Source organism: Cyprinus carpio, chromosome A16 (genome assembly GCF_018340385.1).
Source record: "Cyprinus carpio isolate SPL01 chromosome A16, ASM1834038v1, whole genome shotgun sequence".
Lineage (NCBI taxonomy): Eukaryota > Metazoa > Chordata > Actinopteri > Cypriniformes > Cyprinidae > Cyprinus > Cyprinus carpio.
This window is the reverse complement of record NC_056587.1, coordinates 22,442,490-22,459,952: the sequence shown is the minus strand read 5'-3', so window position 1 is coordinate 22,459,952 and position 17,463 is coordinate 22,442,490. Positions and strand designations below refer to the sequence as shown.

The 17,463-nt window shown below is 27.6% G+C and overlaps 2 protein-coding genes and 1 pseudogene across 2 annotated transcripts in view; all 3 read right to left on the bottom strand.

The window, feature by feature from the left end:
* Positions 1-17,463, bottom strand: part of LOC109053974 (phosphatidylserine synthase 1-like) — a 116,341-nt gene that overhangs the window by 52,651 nt on the left and 46,227 nt on the right. The window lies entirely within an intron of this gene.
* LOC109047077 (RNA-binding protein 24-like) overlaps positions 1-17,463 on the bottom strand; it is a 114,119-nt gene that overhangs the window by 86,358 nt on the left and 10,298 nt on the right. The gene's annotated exons all lie outside the window — the stretch shown is intronic.
* On the bottom strand, positions 29-9,867 carry LOC109046938 (annotated as a pseudogene).

Genomic DNA, 17,463 nt, shown 5'->3' with positions numbered 1-17,463 from the left:
GAAAACAATCTCCAAAACAGTGAGTTCTTTAATAAAAAAAGTCTTTATTCCCTTCTTAAAAGTACAATATAATGCATAAAAATGCAGAACGGATAACATAAACAGAGTGGCAGATGAATCAGTGTATCTGCTATTAATTATATTAACAGCACTGGTCAGAAAAACGAGCACTAAAGCTTCGCATATCACGCTATATATTACAGGACGGTTTAATCACAGTCATCTCTGCATATGAAAGTGGGAAACTAAAGCATTGTTAGCACAGAAGGAAGCACCACACTTCATCTTTAACTGGTCACACGGTGGACTTTTAGCCACGGCTTCTTCCAAAGATTCGCAAAATGTATAAAAAGATCTGAATGATGTCCAGATACAGGTTGAGCGCGGCGAAGACGTGTTCCTCGGGACTCAGGGACAGAGACTTGTTCCCGAGAAGCAGCTGTGTGTCCACGGCCAAGAACTGCAACACAATCAGACGCTCTTTCATTTATTCTGATGCATACGAGACCGAACAAAGCACTTATTTACAGCAAACTTTTTTGGCATGAAGTACCCCTGAGATTTTAAGCTATTAATAAATGCATTTAACAATACATTTACAAAAAAACTTTTTTAAATAATTGTTTTTATTATTTAATAATACATTATTTATTGAAAATTATAATTTATCACATTCTTTTTTTATGATTTCTTATTATTTATTGAAAATTATAATTTATCACATTCTTTTTTTATGATTTCTTTTAATAATAAACCATATATATATATATATATATATATTAACAATAAATTTATTTATTTATTTACCATCATAATGTAACATTTCATTGCATCTTTTAATTTATTTTAATTATTTAAACATTTTTGATTTCAATAATAATATAACTAAATAATGTAAGTAATAAATTATTTATTTATCTTGCATTATAATTGAATACATTTTTAGCATTTAGTATTCAGTTTTTTTGTTGTAAAATAATATATATTAACAATCATTTATTTATTTATTTTACATCATAATGTAACATTTCAGTAACTGTTTTTTTATTTTAATTATTTTAAATGGATCTATTTCAATAATAATATAAATAATAAATTATGTATTTATCTTGCATTATAACAATATTTTTAGTAAGAGTTTTATTTTGATTATTTTTTGTTATTTTTTATTTTAATAATAAACCATTTAGTTACTCATTTTACATTATAATTTAGAATCGTTTAGTAATGTTTTATTTTGCTTGTTAAGTAATTATTTTAATAATACATCATTTATTGAAAATTATAATTTATCACATTTTCATTTTTTTATGATTTATTTTAATAATAAATCATTTATATATATATTTTAACAATAATTATATTTATATATTTTAACAATCATTTGTTTATTTATTTACCATCATAATGTAACATTGCATTGCTTATTTTAATTTATTTTAATTATTTAAAAATTATTGATTTCAATAATAATATAACTAAATAATATAAATAATAATTTATTTATTTATCTTGCATTATAATTGAAAACATTTTTAGCATTCAGTATTCAGTATGTTTTTGTTGAAAAATAATATATATTAACAATCATTTATTTATTTATTTACCATCATAATGTAACATTTCAGTAAGTGTTTATTTTATTTTAATTATTTTAAATGGATCTATTTCAATAATAATATAAATAATAAATTATGTATTTATCTTGCATTATAATTGAATCCATTTTTAGTAAGAGTTCTATTTTGATTATTTTTTGTTAATTTTTTATTTTAATAATAAACAATTTATTTATTCACTTTACATTATAATTTAGAATCGTTTAGTAATGTTTTATTTGGCTTGTTTAGTAATTATTTTAATAATATATTATATTTATTTTTTATTTTTCTTTTGTTTGTTATTTTATTTTTTTTAATTTTTCTTTTTTTTGCTTTATTTTTTTATTTTATTTTTATATTTTTTTATTTTTTATTTTTTTACACTATTTTACATTTCAATTCAATACATTTTATTGAGTGTTTTATTTGTATTGCTTTTATTTAAGAATTATTTATTTTAATTTGACATCCGTATGATTTAATTAATTTTTAGCCTCTAATCAAGCACAGAAGTGTTTTAGAGGAGCGATGACTTACGCAGGTGAAGATCAGCGCTCCCACAGACGCAAAGATGAGGTCCAGGATCCTGTTGTACAGGAAGATGCACAGGATCCCGAAGAACAGCATGACGATGAAGCAGACGAACAGCACGCCGTAACAGGAAGTGAAGTCATATTTGGTCTGTGATTGGACAAGAGACGTTTATTAAAATCAGCTCATGTAGATGAGGGACGAGAATCATATCTCTTGTGCTTCTGATTCTTTTATTACGTTAGTCCATAACTAGAATTTAAGCACTGAACAATACAATAAAAATACTTCAGGAGTATTTTAGCACATCGTCCCTTCACATCAGTGCAGGAGGGGAGGGTTGGTTATTGTTGTTTAATAATAAATAATTAATTAAAAATACTTTATTTGATTAATTAAATATGATGGTTGTTTGGTGAAATATAATATATTTAGCAGTTAATTTAACTTGATGTACTAAAATCATTAAATTTAATAAAATATATAATAAAATATGTATATTTAACATTTATTTATTTAAAGTCAGGGTTAAATAAAACCTTAAAAAACATTTTAATCACTTGAAATAAAAAAAAAGTTAATTTAAATATAATATATTTAGCAGTTAATTTAACTGCATCATTAAATTTAATAATTTAAATTGATGTACTAAAAATCACTTGAATTTAATGAAAAAATATATAGCATAAAATATATATCATTAAATTAATAAACATATACTAAAATTATATATTTAACCATTTATTAAAGTCAGGGTTAAATAAAACCTTAAAAAACATTTTAATCACTTGAAATAAAAAAAAAAGTTAATTGAAATATAATATATTTAGCAGTTAATTTAACTTGATGTACTAAAATCATTAAATTTAATAAAATATATAATAAAAGATATATTTTTAAAATGCATTTATTTGAAGTCAGGGTTGAATAAAACCATAAAAAACATTTTAATCACTTGAAATAAAAGTTAATTTAAATATAATATATTTGGCCGTTCATTTAACTTGATGTACTAAAACCTTTAAAATTAATAAAAGATATAATAAAATATATATTTTTAAAATGTATTTATTTGAACTATTTAGACATATTGTTTTTTAAAGAAAAGAAAATTAAATGACTAAATTACTAAAAATGACTCAAATTAGAAATTAAATTAAAGAAAAATAAATAAATAAATAAAATGAAAAAATAATTCAGTTCCAAATTAATAAAAACTATTTAGACATTGTTAAAAAAGAAAATTACTAAATTACTAAAAATGACTAAAACTACTAATTAAATTACAGAAAATAAATAAATAAATAAATAAAATGAAAAAATAATTAAATTCCAAATTAATAAAAACCATTTAGACATTGTTTAAAAAAAGAAAATTACTAAATTACTAAAAACGACTAAAACTACAAATTAAATTACAGAAAATAAATAAATAAATAAATAAATAAATAAAATGAAAAAAATAATTAAATTCCAAATTAATAAAAACTATTTAGACATTGTTTAAAAAAGAAAAGAAAATTAATATATTACTAAAAATGACTAAAATTTTAAAATTAAATTACAGAAAATAAATAAATAAATAAATAAAATGGAAAAAGAATTAATATCCAAATTAATAAAAACTATTTAGACATTGTTTAAAAAAGAAAATTAAATTACTAAATTACTAAATATGACTAAATTTAGAAATTAAATTACAGAAAATAAATAAATAAATAAATAAAATGGAAAAATAATTAAATTCCAAATTAATAAAAACCATTTAGACATTTTTAAAATGTTATTAAATTAAATTACTAAATTACTAAAAATGACTAAAACTACTAATTAAATTACAGAAAATAAATAAATAAATAAATATTCTGAATAAATTCGATTGAAAACATTCACACAAATTATAAAAGTATATCAGTGATACTAAAATAACACTGGGCAGATGTTATCGACAGTCTTTTGGTTGCAGGACTTGTATTAACATTGCAATTAAAGACACAGAGATCCGACAGTCCTGAAAGTGTCTGGATATTAACACGCTGACCTGCAGAGAGAAGACGATCACCGTGAAGCAGACCAGCACAGTGATGCCGATGGCCATCATCACGATATCAGTATCGTAGAAGCTGGAGATCACACCCACCATGTAGGACATCGCTAGCGTCAGGATGCTCTGAGACGCAAGAGACCACGCATTACAACGCAGCAAAGCAGAATTCACAACGCTTCACATTCAAAAACACTACATGAAAGATTCACCAGAGAAATGAGGTTCCACGGATGCTTCCTGCGAAACTCTCCGCAGCACAGGATCACTATGTAGGGCACTAGGAAGACAATATAGCCGACCCAGTATGTCCAGGCGTTCTGCATCACGAAGAGCTTGACGTGAGGCTCGAAAGTGAAGAGGGCCACGAAGCCGCAGGTCACTGCCAGCTGAAGACTCAAGACCGAAAACACCTGCAGCACACAAACACAACTACATCAAAATTCACTGCTGGCTCTCAAAACTACAACTACTAGAACGAAAAACACTTTCTTTACTTTAAAAAAATGATATAAAACCTTATTTTAAAATAACTAAAACTAAAATAAAAAATAATAAAAAATATATAAACATATAAAAAAATAATAAAAATTATATAAACACAACAACTAAATTTAAAAAATACTCTAAATTAAAAAAATTAAATGTTTCTCATTTTTATTGAGCTTAACTTGATGTACTAAAATAACTAAAACTGGAATAAAAAAATAACAAAAACTACAGAGACGTGATTAATCAAAATGACAAATACGCTTAAAAATATGAATAAAAACTCAACTGAAATTAAAATGAAAAAAATGCAAAAATTTAATTTAGCTAAATTTGATATACTTAAAACTAAAAAATGAGATTAAAAAAAAAAATTATAAAAACTACACAGACACTATTAAAAAAGACAAATAAAATGACAAAAATACATATTACTAAAAATATTACTAAATATTTTTAACTAAAACCAAAAATTCAAATCTAAAACAAAAAAAATATAAAAAAATATTCAAAAAAATAATTCTAATTTATAAACACAGCAACTTCAGGTAAAAAAAATACTCTAAATAAAACTAAAATCTAAAAATATTTAAACTCATTTTTACAGACTTGATGATTAAACTTAAAGAAAACTGGAATAAAAATACACAAATACATCTAAAAATATACGCTTAATAAAAATGAAATAAAAACTCAACTAAAATTAAAATAAAAAAAAAATCTAAAATTTCTAATTTTCATTTAGCTAAATTTTATATACTTAAACTAAAATAAAAATTAATAAAAACTACACAGACATATTTAAAAAAAGACAAATAAAATGACAAAAACACCTAAAAATATTACTAAAATTAATTATTTTTTATTAAAACTAATTGAAATATTTCTAATTTTCATTTAGCTTAACTTGATGTACTAAAATAACTAACAATAAAACTAAAATAAAAATAAATAAAAACTACACAGACATGATTAAAAAGAAAACTAATAAAAATGAAAATTACACCTAAAATATTAATACTAAAATTAAAATGAAAATAATAATCAAAAAATTTCTAATTTTCATTTAGCTAAATTTGATGTACCTAAAACTGAGATTATATAAATAAAAATTATAAAAACTACACAGTCATATTAAAAAAGACTAATAAAATGACATAAATATCTAAAAATATTACTAAAACTTTAACTTAAATCAAAATAAACAAAATCTAAACAAAAAATCTAAAAATATTCAAACGTTTCTCATTTTGATTTAGCTTAACCTGATGTATTAAAATAACTAAAACTAAAACTTAAATAAAAATATATAAAGACTAGACAGAAGTGTTTAAAGAGTAGACTAATGAAGTGATTAAAAATAAAATTTATAAAAATGACGAATACGCTTAAAAATTTGAATAAAAACTCAACTAAAATTAAAATGAAAAAAAATCTAATAAATTTTATATACTTAAACTAAAATAAGAATTAGTAAAAAATGATGAGTAATTTTTTAAACAAAGTACATACACAGTTATTTAAAACAAATGAAAAATAATAATAAAAAAAAAAAGGTTTTTTTATTAATAAAATTTTAATGCTTATTAAAATATTTCTAATTTTCATTTAGCTTAACTTGATGTACTAAAATAACTAACAATAAAATTGAAAAAGGAAAAAATAGTAAAAGCTACACAGCCATAAATTAAAAAACAAATACCTAAAAACATTACTAAAACATAAACTAAAATTAAAATGAAAAATATCAAAATAAAACAAAAAAAATCATTAGAAAAATAAAACCTATACAGAAATTTTTTAAAAATTATAAAAATGACAAAAACGCCTAACAAAACAACTAAAACTTTAATTAAAATAAAATAAAAATAAAATTTTCTAATCAAAATATGCACGTAAACATGGCGCTTTCGGATGAACTTGACCCTTGTTTTGAATCTTTTACTGGTTTGCTCTGCATCAGTGTTTACCTTCCGAATGAACAGTCTTCTGATGGCTTCGTTATCGAGTCCAGAGCCGATGAACTGCTTGTTCTCATAACCTGGAGGAGGATCTCTGTGTCCCGCTTCAACCACCGCCACTTCTTTCACAAAACAACACTTGGTTATGAGCTTATAAACAAAGAGCATACTGTGTGTGAAACCTGCCCCGTGTGATGCCGAAGGTCTCACCGTACGGCTGGTTGTACGCATCGGTGAAGTGTGGAGCTGCTGGAGGATGAGGATGCTGTGGATATCCCGAGCCTCCCTGCCGTACATGGGATTCCCAAAAGCGGTGTGTGGAGGAACGCTAGCATTCGGTCCTCCACGAGGAAGTCCAGCATTATAAGGTGGAGGCATCATGAAGCCCGGCGGCGGCGGCTGATTCACGCTGAACTGAGGGGGGTTTTCCAAACGAGTGTAGCCGTTTTTGTTCTGTGCCATGACTGATCTCAGTTCTGTCAGAAAATAAAATAAAATAAATAAAATAAAAAAAAATTAAATAATAAATAAATAAAATAATAATATATAATTTAAAATATATTTATCATTCAAACTAAATTAAAAATTAATATATATGTATTTATTATAATTCATATGAATTAATATTATTCATATATATATATATATATATATATATATATATTCTCAGTTTATCCAGAATCGTGCAGCTCTAATATACATGTATGCATATTTATTTTCAAGCTATTTTTCAAATAAGGTTTTAATATTAAGTTAATAATAAGTGACTTACAACAAAGTCTGAAAATATATTAGCTGCTCATACATAATGTAAGTGCTCATTCTCCCTGTTTTATTAAACACAAGGGGTCGTTAATGATGCATGCATTTAATTAAGTTACACATTTCTGTAATTTAATTACCTTTTGTTGAATGAATGTGTTTGTGCCACACATAACTAATGAACGTTGTTTACTGACCTGTAACATGCCTGTCCATGCAATAAGTTTAATGTTATTATAGATTATAAAAAGTTTATATATATAATTAAATAAGCCTCCCTGAGAATATATAATAATAAGTTATATATAAAAAAAAAAATAGATTAAATTTAAGTAAATAAGTAAAATACAACATTAACATATATGATGTGGTGTCTATATATTTATATATTTAACAATATATATTTGAATTGTCTACATATTGCAAGATTTGCATTCGGTGAACTCTGGAGCGTTGATGCTCTTAGCCCAGTATAAAATAAATAAATAAAGAAAGAAAGAGAAAGAAAGAAAAGTAGAAAGAAAGAAGAAAAGAAAGAGAAATGAACTATATACTATCGATTAAAAAAAAAGTTAAAATCTATGCCTTTTCATTTTTTATCATTCACCGCAACGAACAGTACATCCTTAAAACAAAAAAAAAAAAAAAAAAAAAACTCTATGCCTTTCCCATTTTTTAATCATTCCCACATTACATCCCTCAAAAAACATATATATTTTTTAAGAAAGAAAGAAAGAAAGAAAGAAAGAAAATACTATACGATTAAAAAAAAAAGTAAAAAATCTATGCCTTTTCATTTTTTAATCATTCACCGAACATTACATTTCCATTTTTTATCATTGCCCCGAACATGTACAGCCCTAACAAAAAACCATATTTTTTTTTTAAAAAAAAAACATAAAAAAATAATCTATGCCTTTCCATTTTTTATCATTCTCGAACATTACATCCCTCAAAAAATAAAAATAAAAAAATCTATGCCTGTCCATTTTTTAATCATTCCAGAAAATTATAAAAAAAACTTCAAAATAAATAAAAAAAATCTATGCCTTTCCATTTTTTTAATTATTCCCGAACATTACAACCCTCAAAAAAACATGTAAAAAAAAAAAAAAAAAAAAAAAAAAAAAAATCTCTATGCCTTTCCATTTTTTAATCATGCCGAACATTACATCCCCTAAAAAAAAAAACCATAAAAAAAAATAATCTATGGCCTTTCCATTTTTTTATCATTCCCGAACATTACGCCCTAAAAAAAACATACTTTTTTTTTTAAAAAAATCTATGCCTTTCCATGTTTTTATCATTGCCAGACTCCCGAACAGTACATCCCTCAAAAAACATATTTTTTTAAAAAAAAAATCTATGCCTTTCCATTTTTTTAATTATTCCCGAACATTACAACCCTCAAAAAAACATGTAAAAAAAAAAAAAAAAAAAAAAAAAAAAAAATCTGTGCCTTTCCATTTTTTAATCATTGCCGAACATTACATCCCTAAAAAAAAAAACATAAAAAAATAATCTATGCCTTTCCATTTTTTATCATTCTCGAACATTACATCCCTCAAAAAATAAAAATAAAAAAATCTATGCCTGTCCATTTTTTAATCATTCCCGAACATTACATCCCTCAAAAAAACATTAAAAAAATTTTAAAAAAAAAAAGGAGAAAAAGGAGAAAAACTACAAAAAGCACAAGTAACACGACATAACGGCGCTTTACCAAGCAATGAAGATAATACTACTATCACATTATTCAGTAGAATTACACGAGTAGCTATTAACACAATAACATAATTTTTTTTAATCCTTCCCGACATTACATCCCTAAAAAAAAAAAAAAAATCTATGCCTTTCCATTTTTTAATCATTGCCGAACATTACATCCCTAAAAAAAAAAAAAAAAAAAAAAAATTTTTTTTAAAAAATCTATGCCTTTCCATCATTTTTTAATCATTCCCGAACATTACATACCTCCTCAAAAAAAAAAAAAAAAAAAATCTATGCCTTTTCCATTTTTTTAATCATTCCCGAACATTACACCCTCAAAAAAAAAAAAAAAAAAAAATCTTAGCCTGTCCATGTTTTAATCATTCCGAACATTACATCCCTCAAAAAAGCATAAAAAAAAAAAAAAAAACAAACTACAAAAAAGAGAGAAAAACGCTAAAAAAGCACAAGTAACACGACATAACGGCGCTTTACCAAGCAATGAAGATAATACTACTATCACATTATTCAGTATGAATACACGAATACACAAATCAGTGTAAAGCTGCGAAAGGTGACACATATTTTCAGAAGAGAGAATCTGAACTTACATTTGGCTGAGGACTGGGAGTAAACCTGAGCTCTGCGCTGTTCACTCGCCAGATGAACTTAAACTTGTGGATCTGAAACAAAAAGATCTGTTTTCTCTGGAAAAACTCCAACTATACTCGCGTGAACGCGCGTCCCGTTTTCTCGGAAGTACAGCCCAGCGCCAGGGTTGCCAAATCCTTTCCAAAAGTCACCCCCAAAAGTCTCAATTTTTTCAGAAAAGTCGATAAAAAGAATTTGAAAATAAAGTACAAAAAGTTCTGTCTGTGTATATATATACAGTCAAAGGTTTTTGAACAGTAAGATGTTTTAATGTTTTTTAAATAATTCTCTTCTGCTCATAATGCCTGCATTTATTTGATCCAAGGCACAGCCAAAGCAGTAATATTGTGAAATATTTTTACAGTTTAAAATAACTGTTTTCTATGTGAATATCTGTTAAACTGTAATTTATTTCTGTGATGCGCAGCTGAATTTTCAGCATCATTACTCCAGTCTTCAGTGTCACATAATCTTCAGAAATCATTCGAATACCTTTTATACAAAGGTTTGGTTAAAGTGAGAAAAAAAACAAAACAAAAAACATCTAGTTCAAGAACAACAACTAAAATGCAGCAAAGTGGAACACAAATAAATATAGCCCTTAAAGGGATACATAAACCTTCCACACTCTCATGCTGTCTCATATGTTTATGACTGAATGTCTTCAGATGAAGAGTTTTAGGGGGAAAAAATCATCTCATAGCATATAACACAAGTGTACAGGACGTCCAGAGATATTGCTTGAAACACCTGGCAACCCTGCCGGTCTTCTGCATTCCACATTGTTTCCAGTTCTTAATACCTTGCTTCCCGATATCACAAGAAAGCTTATGAAATACTTCCCGTAAATAGCATCATTAGGCTATAATAGCATGAATATGTATTTATATATACATAGTTCTGTGCAAATGTGCAAAGGCATTATGTTTTTATATTTTAAAAAATCGTTTTTTGTTTTTTTATTTATTTATTTTTATGTTTTGCTGTTGGTAGGAAATATCAATTTACTTTTCCAAGCATCGGGCACTTAAATGAAAAAATGCTGTAAAATGAGGATGCTTTCAAAACTAATGCCATAAATAGATTTTATTTACCAATTGACTTCTGTTAACTAAATAAAATCTTATTTTTCAGGTATAGCTTTCACAGTTCTTCTGTTCTGCGTTTCACAATTGTTTTGATTATCTTATACATCTGAATCATTAATGCAAAAATACATCTACTGTAGATAAAATAAGTGATGTTTACTGGTTAAAAGACATTTCATATCCAGCAGATGTCAGTGTTTGACAGCATGTTACTGTAAGCAGATTGAAGCATATTCTTGTTTTATTGTGTAATAATTAGTTCTTCAATAAAGAGAAAATGCATTTAGATTGTTATTATCTGTAATATAGAACACCGTTCTTTGTTTTGATCGTTTATTTAGTTTTCGCACATCTATCAAGTTTGAGGTTAAATCAACAATTTGTTCTACAAAACCTGTTTTTAAGGCACCATACTCGAAATTAACTTTTACTTAAATATTCGAAATAACTATAAAAAAAAAATTTAAGTAATATCTAGAACTTTAAAAATATGATATATATATATATATATAGATATAATTATAGAGATATAATATATATATAATCTATATATATATATAAAATCAATAAAACTATAAACTTTAAAATGGCAATAAATACACAGGAAAAAAGTGAGACAAGATACTTTTTAATAAATCATCACAATTATCTGATACACTTTTTTTTTTAAATCAAATTATACTTATTTATTGTGAAACTTCAATCATCTGCAAATGTATTTTCATCAACAGAACATGTTATTGCCTTTTAATACACAAATACTTGGACATAAATTGTGTAGATGCACATACGATCCGTTCTTTCATAAATGTTACGTACATGAAATAACACAAAGGCAACAACAAATCCAATTCAGTGGCATTCACGTCTATTAACCATAATAAAGGCACATTAATCCAGCAGTGTGAACTAATCCTGAAACATAGTGCTCGTAGCTTTTATTTTTGAAAATGTAGTAATAAATATAAAATTAAGCGTTTTGCTATCAGTTAGAGTTTGTGGCTTTAAGGCACAGAGATGCACTAGTGCAAGCTGAACACAGACACATCAAATCCTTCATTCCTTGACTGTCTGTGATCCTGTAAGGCACTTTGTTTGATTTCATCTGGAAGACAAATATATGATAATCTGTCCAACGATACTATATTCTGTGTTTATGAAAATAATCGGGTGTAAGACACACAAGTTATCTGCAGCCTGTGATGCATTTAAAGGAATAGTTCACTCAGTACAAGATACTGATTACTTACAAATCCACCGTTAAGATGTTTTTAACTTCAAATCATTGCGTCCAATCCATAATCCATAAAAACACTTCCTGCAGTGAAAAAGTGCATCTCCTGTTGTCTCTCACATCAAAATCCAGACACATATTTTTAGAGCTGTTTAAAACGCTGCTTGATCTGTGCAGATTTCTCTCCTGATTCACACCAGAAACACTTTTTCACTGGAGGAAGGGTTTATTATGGATTATAAACTCTATGTTATTTGAGTTAAAAACATCTTAATGCTAGATTTGTTTCAGCTTTTGTCTTCTCCAGATGTTAACTGAAGGACTGGAGTGCTGTGGATTATTGTGATGTTTTTATCAGACTCTCATTCTGACGGCACCCATTGCAAGCAATGCAATGCTACATTTATCCAAATCTGACGAAGTAACAAACTCATCCTGGTCTCGGATGAATCAACCAAATTTCATTGTTGGGTAACCTATTCCTTTAAATAAATAACTCACCTAAAAACTAATTCTGTCATCATCTACTCACCCTTATGCTGGTCAAATCCGATTTTTTCCCCGTGTGACACAAAAGCGGAAATTTTATCGATTTGATGTTTAAGCATCTGCATAATTTCCGAACATGATACTTTTACGGTGCTTTAATAACAAACCCAAAATGCTTCCATTTGTGTTGCATTAAAAAAAAAGAAAAGTTTTTAATGACACAAGGGTGAGTAGCCTAAATAATATTCTTGTACACATAAACGACAAACTACAGTGTTCTTTTCCATAATAAATATTAAATACTACAAATAAAATAGCAATAACAGAAGAATAAAAAAGGTATATCAGTTGGTGAAACAGTAAAAAGTGACACAGTCATAAACGCTCCAGCGATCTCACTGCATGCGGTCCGTTTGAAGCTGCTGCGGCTGATACTGAGCGAACGCGGCCGCAGCGGCTCCCGGTGCAGGCGATGCTAGCGGCTGCTGGACGTAACCGTAGCCCGCCGCGGCAGCGACGTAACCCGCGGCGGCCGGCGAGGCAGCATACGGGTACTGATCGTAAGCGGCGGCGGCGGCGGCTGCAGCGGTTGTGGCGGCGGCGGCGGAGTACTGCGCGTACGCGGCTCAGTTGTGGTACGGGTACGGAGAGGCCGAGGCGGAGGAGGGGTGGGGGTGGGGGTTAGGGATGATGGGGTTGGGATGAGCATGCGGGTGCGGGTAGTGAGCGGGGATCCTGAGGGACACAGAGATCATGTGATCAGACTGGGAGCGAGCTGAACATCGACTTCAACATGAAACAGCACAGGGTTATTCACATCAACAATAGAGCATGCTGGGAAGAGTCAATGTGATCAGTAACTCTGTCATTTCACATCAGAAGATGCAACAGGTTTTCAGGGATTTACAGGTGTAAAAGAAAAATGCATTATTGTGAAGCCTATTACTGAAACTATCAATGCAGATGCTAAAAAACAACCACAATGTGCTTCATTTGTGAAATACAAGTAGAATTTTGAACTGAAATTAATTGCTTTGAATATATGAAGGTCACAAATCTGACTTGTAACGTTTGTATCTGTTTTTTTTTTTTTAATGTATCAACCTTTTTTTAATCGAATTGAATCTTGTATCGAATTTAACTGAATATATCTTGTAAACCTTTTACCGATTTTCATTTATTTATTTTTTTTATATAGATTTTTGTTGTATAATCCTTTTAGGTTTTTTAACTGAATTGAAAACTGTCCTAAAAGTGAAATAAATTGAATTTAATATATGAAGGCCTCAACAAATCTGTCTTGTAATTTAATTATTTTATTTAATTTTATTCTTTAACCCTTTTTGGCTTTTTTAATCAAACTGAAGCTTTAATTTAATTGATATGAAATGTATTGAATATACGAAGGTCTCAATAAATGTCTTAGTATCGCCTCTTTTATTTATTTATTTTTAAAAAAAATTTTTTTTTCTTGTCATTTGTTTTGTTATTTTTATATTCAAATGTGAATTTTGAGTTTTTTTTTTTGATTTATATTGTACTAATAAAAAAGAAATAATTTCATGCATACTTAAGATCAAATATGAAATATGAAGAAAAAACAAAAATCAAGGTAAATATTACAGAATATTTTTAAATTCTATTATGTCAAATTAAGCAAAACTATTATTTAACTGTGTGCATTTAAGTCAAATCAGCCATAAGATTAATAAATGATTTACCCAGACATTCATTCTGCTTGCACTTGATGAATCCCAACTCACTAAATGAACGTCATCTTCAGTCATTAATAGTGCTTTCACTAACAGAGTCTTTCTTTAGTTTTTAACGGACCATTTCAGCTCTTGATGATGTTTCAAATGAATGCTGTTATGTTACTGATATATCCTGGCAAATCCATTTCACTTGCAAACTCCGCATTCAAATTACGAGTTCAGGTCATAATATTGCCTAACCTTGCACTCAAATAAAACAAAAATGACAGACTCAATCAATATCACAGCAGAAAAAAACACCCTTCCAAAAAAAGGAAAAGAAAACAGAGCGTAGCTTTGACAGCAATTCTGCAATCATAAACAGGGTCAATGTTACTGACACACCAAACAATCTTGAAAAGAAAGAGGAGAAATCCAGTTTCACACTCGCGTGCGTTCACACGTCACACACACAACGCTTGAAGAGGAATAAGAGAGTGGAAATCTGATAAATACACCACATCTAACGTCCAACTTCTGAAGGGAAAATAAGCAGCAAGCGCTTAAATTGTGTTTTCAGCATCTTTACACTGCAAAGGCAACGGCAAATAAGTAAAATACATTTCACCCCAAAATCAAACGAAAAACTGAATATAAAAAATTACTTAATTAAATTTATTTTTCAGCATCATCAGACTATAAATTGAATATATTTAATTACTTAATTGACTTATATTATAATATAGATATTTTTGAGGAAACCGAGAGGTTCAAATGTGCCTTAGTCCCCAATGCAAAAAAAATAAAATAAATTTACTATAAAGGAGTGTATATGTGATTAGTAAATTAGTATAATATAATAGTATAGATATTTTTTGAATAGTTTGATTTTTAATGCTTTTAAAGGAAGTTTTTGTTCTGTTAGATTTTTGTTTTTTTTTTTGTTTTTAATTAAGCAAAAGCAGTAATATTGTGAAATATTATTACAGTTTAAAATAACTGCTTTCTATTTGAATATATTTTAAAATGTAAGTGATGTGCAAGCTGTATTTTCAGCATCATTACTCCAGTCTTCAGTGTCACGTGATCTTCAGAAATCATTCTAATATGACTGATTTGCCGCTCAAGAAATATTTAGTATTATTATTATTAGCTTGAAAACAGCGGGTAGAATTTTTTTCAGAATTCTTTTGATGAATAGACAAAATCAGAAGAACATCGCCATTTACCTGAAATAGAAATCTTTTACGTAGAGAATATAAATGTCTCTTATCATCACTTTTGATTTAAAGCATCCTTGCTAGAAATACAAAGCAATGAATTTGTATAAATTATCATTTTAGTTACAAAAGCTTTCTTTATTTTTTATATCGAGATAAATGGGCTGATATTAGGTAATCTTTCTATTCATCATCCAAGAAAATCCTTAGAAAAAAAAATTTACTCAGCTGTTTTAAATATTAATTAATAATAATAATAAATGTTTGTTTTTTGAGCATTTCAAATCAGAATGATTTCTGAAGATCATCGGGACACTGACACTGAAGACTGGAGTTAATAAATTACATTTTTAATTTTAACAGATATTCACATAGAAAACAGTGTGATTGTTTTAAATAGTAAACATATTTCAAATTTTTACTGTTTTTTTTGCCGTATTCTAGACCAAATAAATGCAGGAGACTAAAAAAAAAAAAAAACAATTAAAATCACTTTATCTTACTGTCACCTGCTCAAAAACTTTTGACTTGTAGTGTATGCTTGAAAGAAAAACATTCTTCATCTACTAATCCATTTTTTGCATGTTTTTTTTTTTTTCTCACTTTTGACTTCAGCATTGCATCTATAACATCTGTTATCTAAACGGCTAACATTTGCTAACAGGACCTTTAATTTGACAGTGTAAAAGATGCCTGGAGTCATGTATGCTAAAGCTGGAAGTTTAAAGACGAAGCGTTTAATTTCTGAGCCACTAGCAGCCCCGGACAAACTGCAAAAATAATCACCGGTTAAGACCACGTCCATATGTTGCTGGGCAGATTTCATTTGTAATTTTCCATGGCTGAAATGAGTCCTGAGCGGCAAACATGCAAAAACAACAGGTGCTGGTGTTAAATGTGGCCATAGATGAGTTGGGAGTGTGTAACAGGCCATTCCTTACTGTCAGTCCGCTGGAGTGACGGGACGGCTGTGGAGAGGCTATTTCTGTTGCCCTGCTGTCATAAACGGAAAGATGAGCAGCGCTCCTATCATCAACACATGGCCCGACACTTTAACTCAGTCCTGAACCGCCATAAACCACACAACGCATTACTGTGCTTCACAATTCAATCTGGAAGAGTAAAAACGGTCCACTTTAAAACGAATTAGATGCAGTAGCAACAAAGCTCTTTTGATGTAGTTAATCTAGATCACTAGATGACTGGCATGTAGCATTTATGGAAGCTTATTTACAAAATAACAATATATAATTCTTTGCGAATTTTTCATCTCACAGTTCTGACTTTTCTTCTTAGAAAATCTCTCTCACAAAAGTGATTTGTGACTTGTGATCTTAGAATCTAAAATCTAAGATTTTTTTTTTAATTCTCTAAAATTACACCTTCACAATTCCCATTTTTCCCCACAGAAATCTAAAATTACATCTCGCTATTCTGACTCTTTTCTTAGAATTGTATAATTACTTCTTGTAATTCTGACTTTCTTGCCTTTTTTTTCAAAAAAAATCTCATAATTTTGACTTGTTTCCTCATAATTCTAAAATTAGATCTAGTCATTCTGACTTTTTTCCCTCATAATTCTAAAAATTAAATTTCAGAATTTTGACATATCAAAATTCTAAAATTGCATTTCATAATTTTGACTTTCTCAAAATTCTAAAATTACATTTCATATTTCAGGCTTTTTTTAAATTATAAAATTACATCTCATAAATTTTTGAACAACTCTTTTTGACTTTTTTTCTCAGAATTCAAAAATTACATTTTCATAATTTTGACTCAAAATTCTAAAATTGCATATCGTAATTTTACTTTTTTCCGCCAGAATTTTACAATTAAATTTCATAATTTAGGCTTTTTTTTCAAAATTTATAAAATTACCTTTTGTAAATTTTGACGGTTTTTTTTTTTTTTTCCCCTCAGAATTCTATAATTTACATTTCATTCTTCAAACTTTTTTTAAACGTTCTAAAATTACATATGATGATT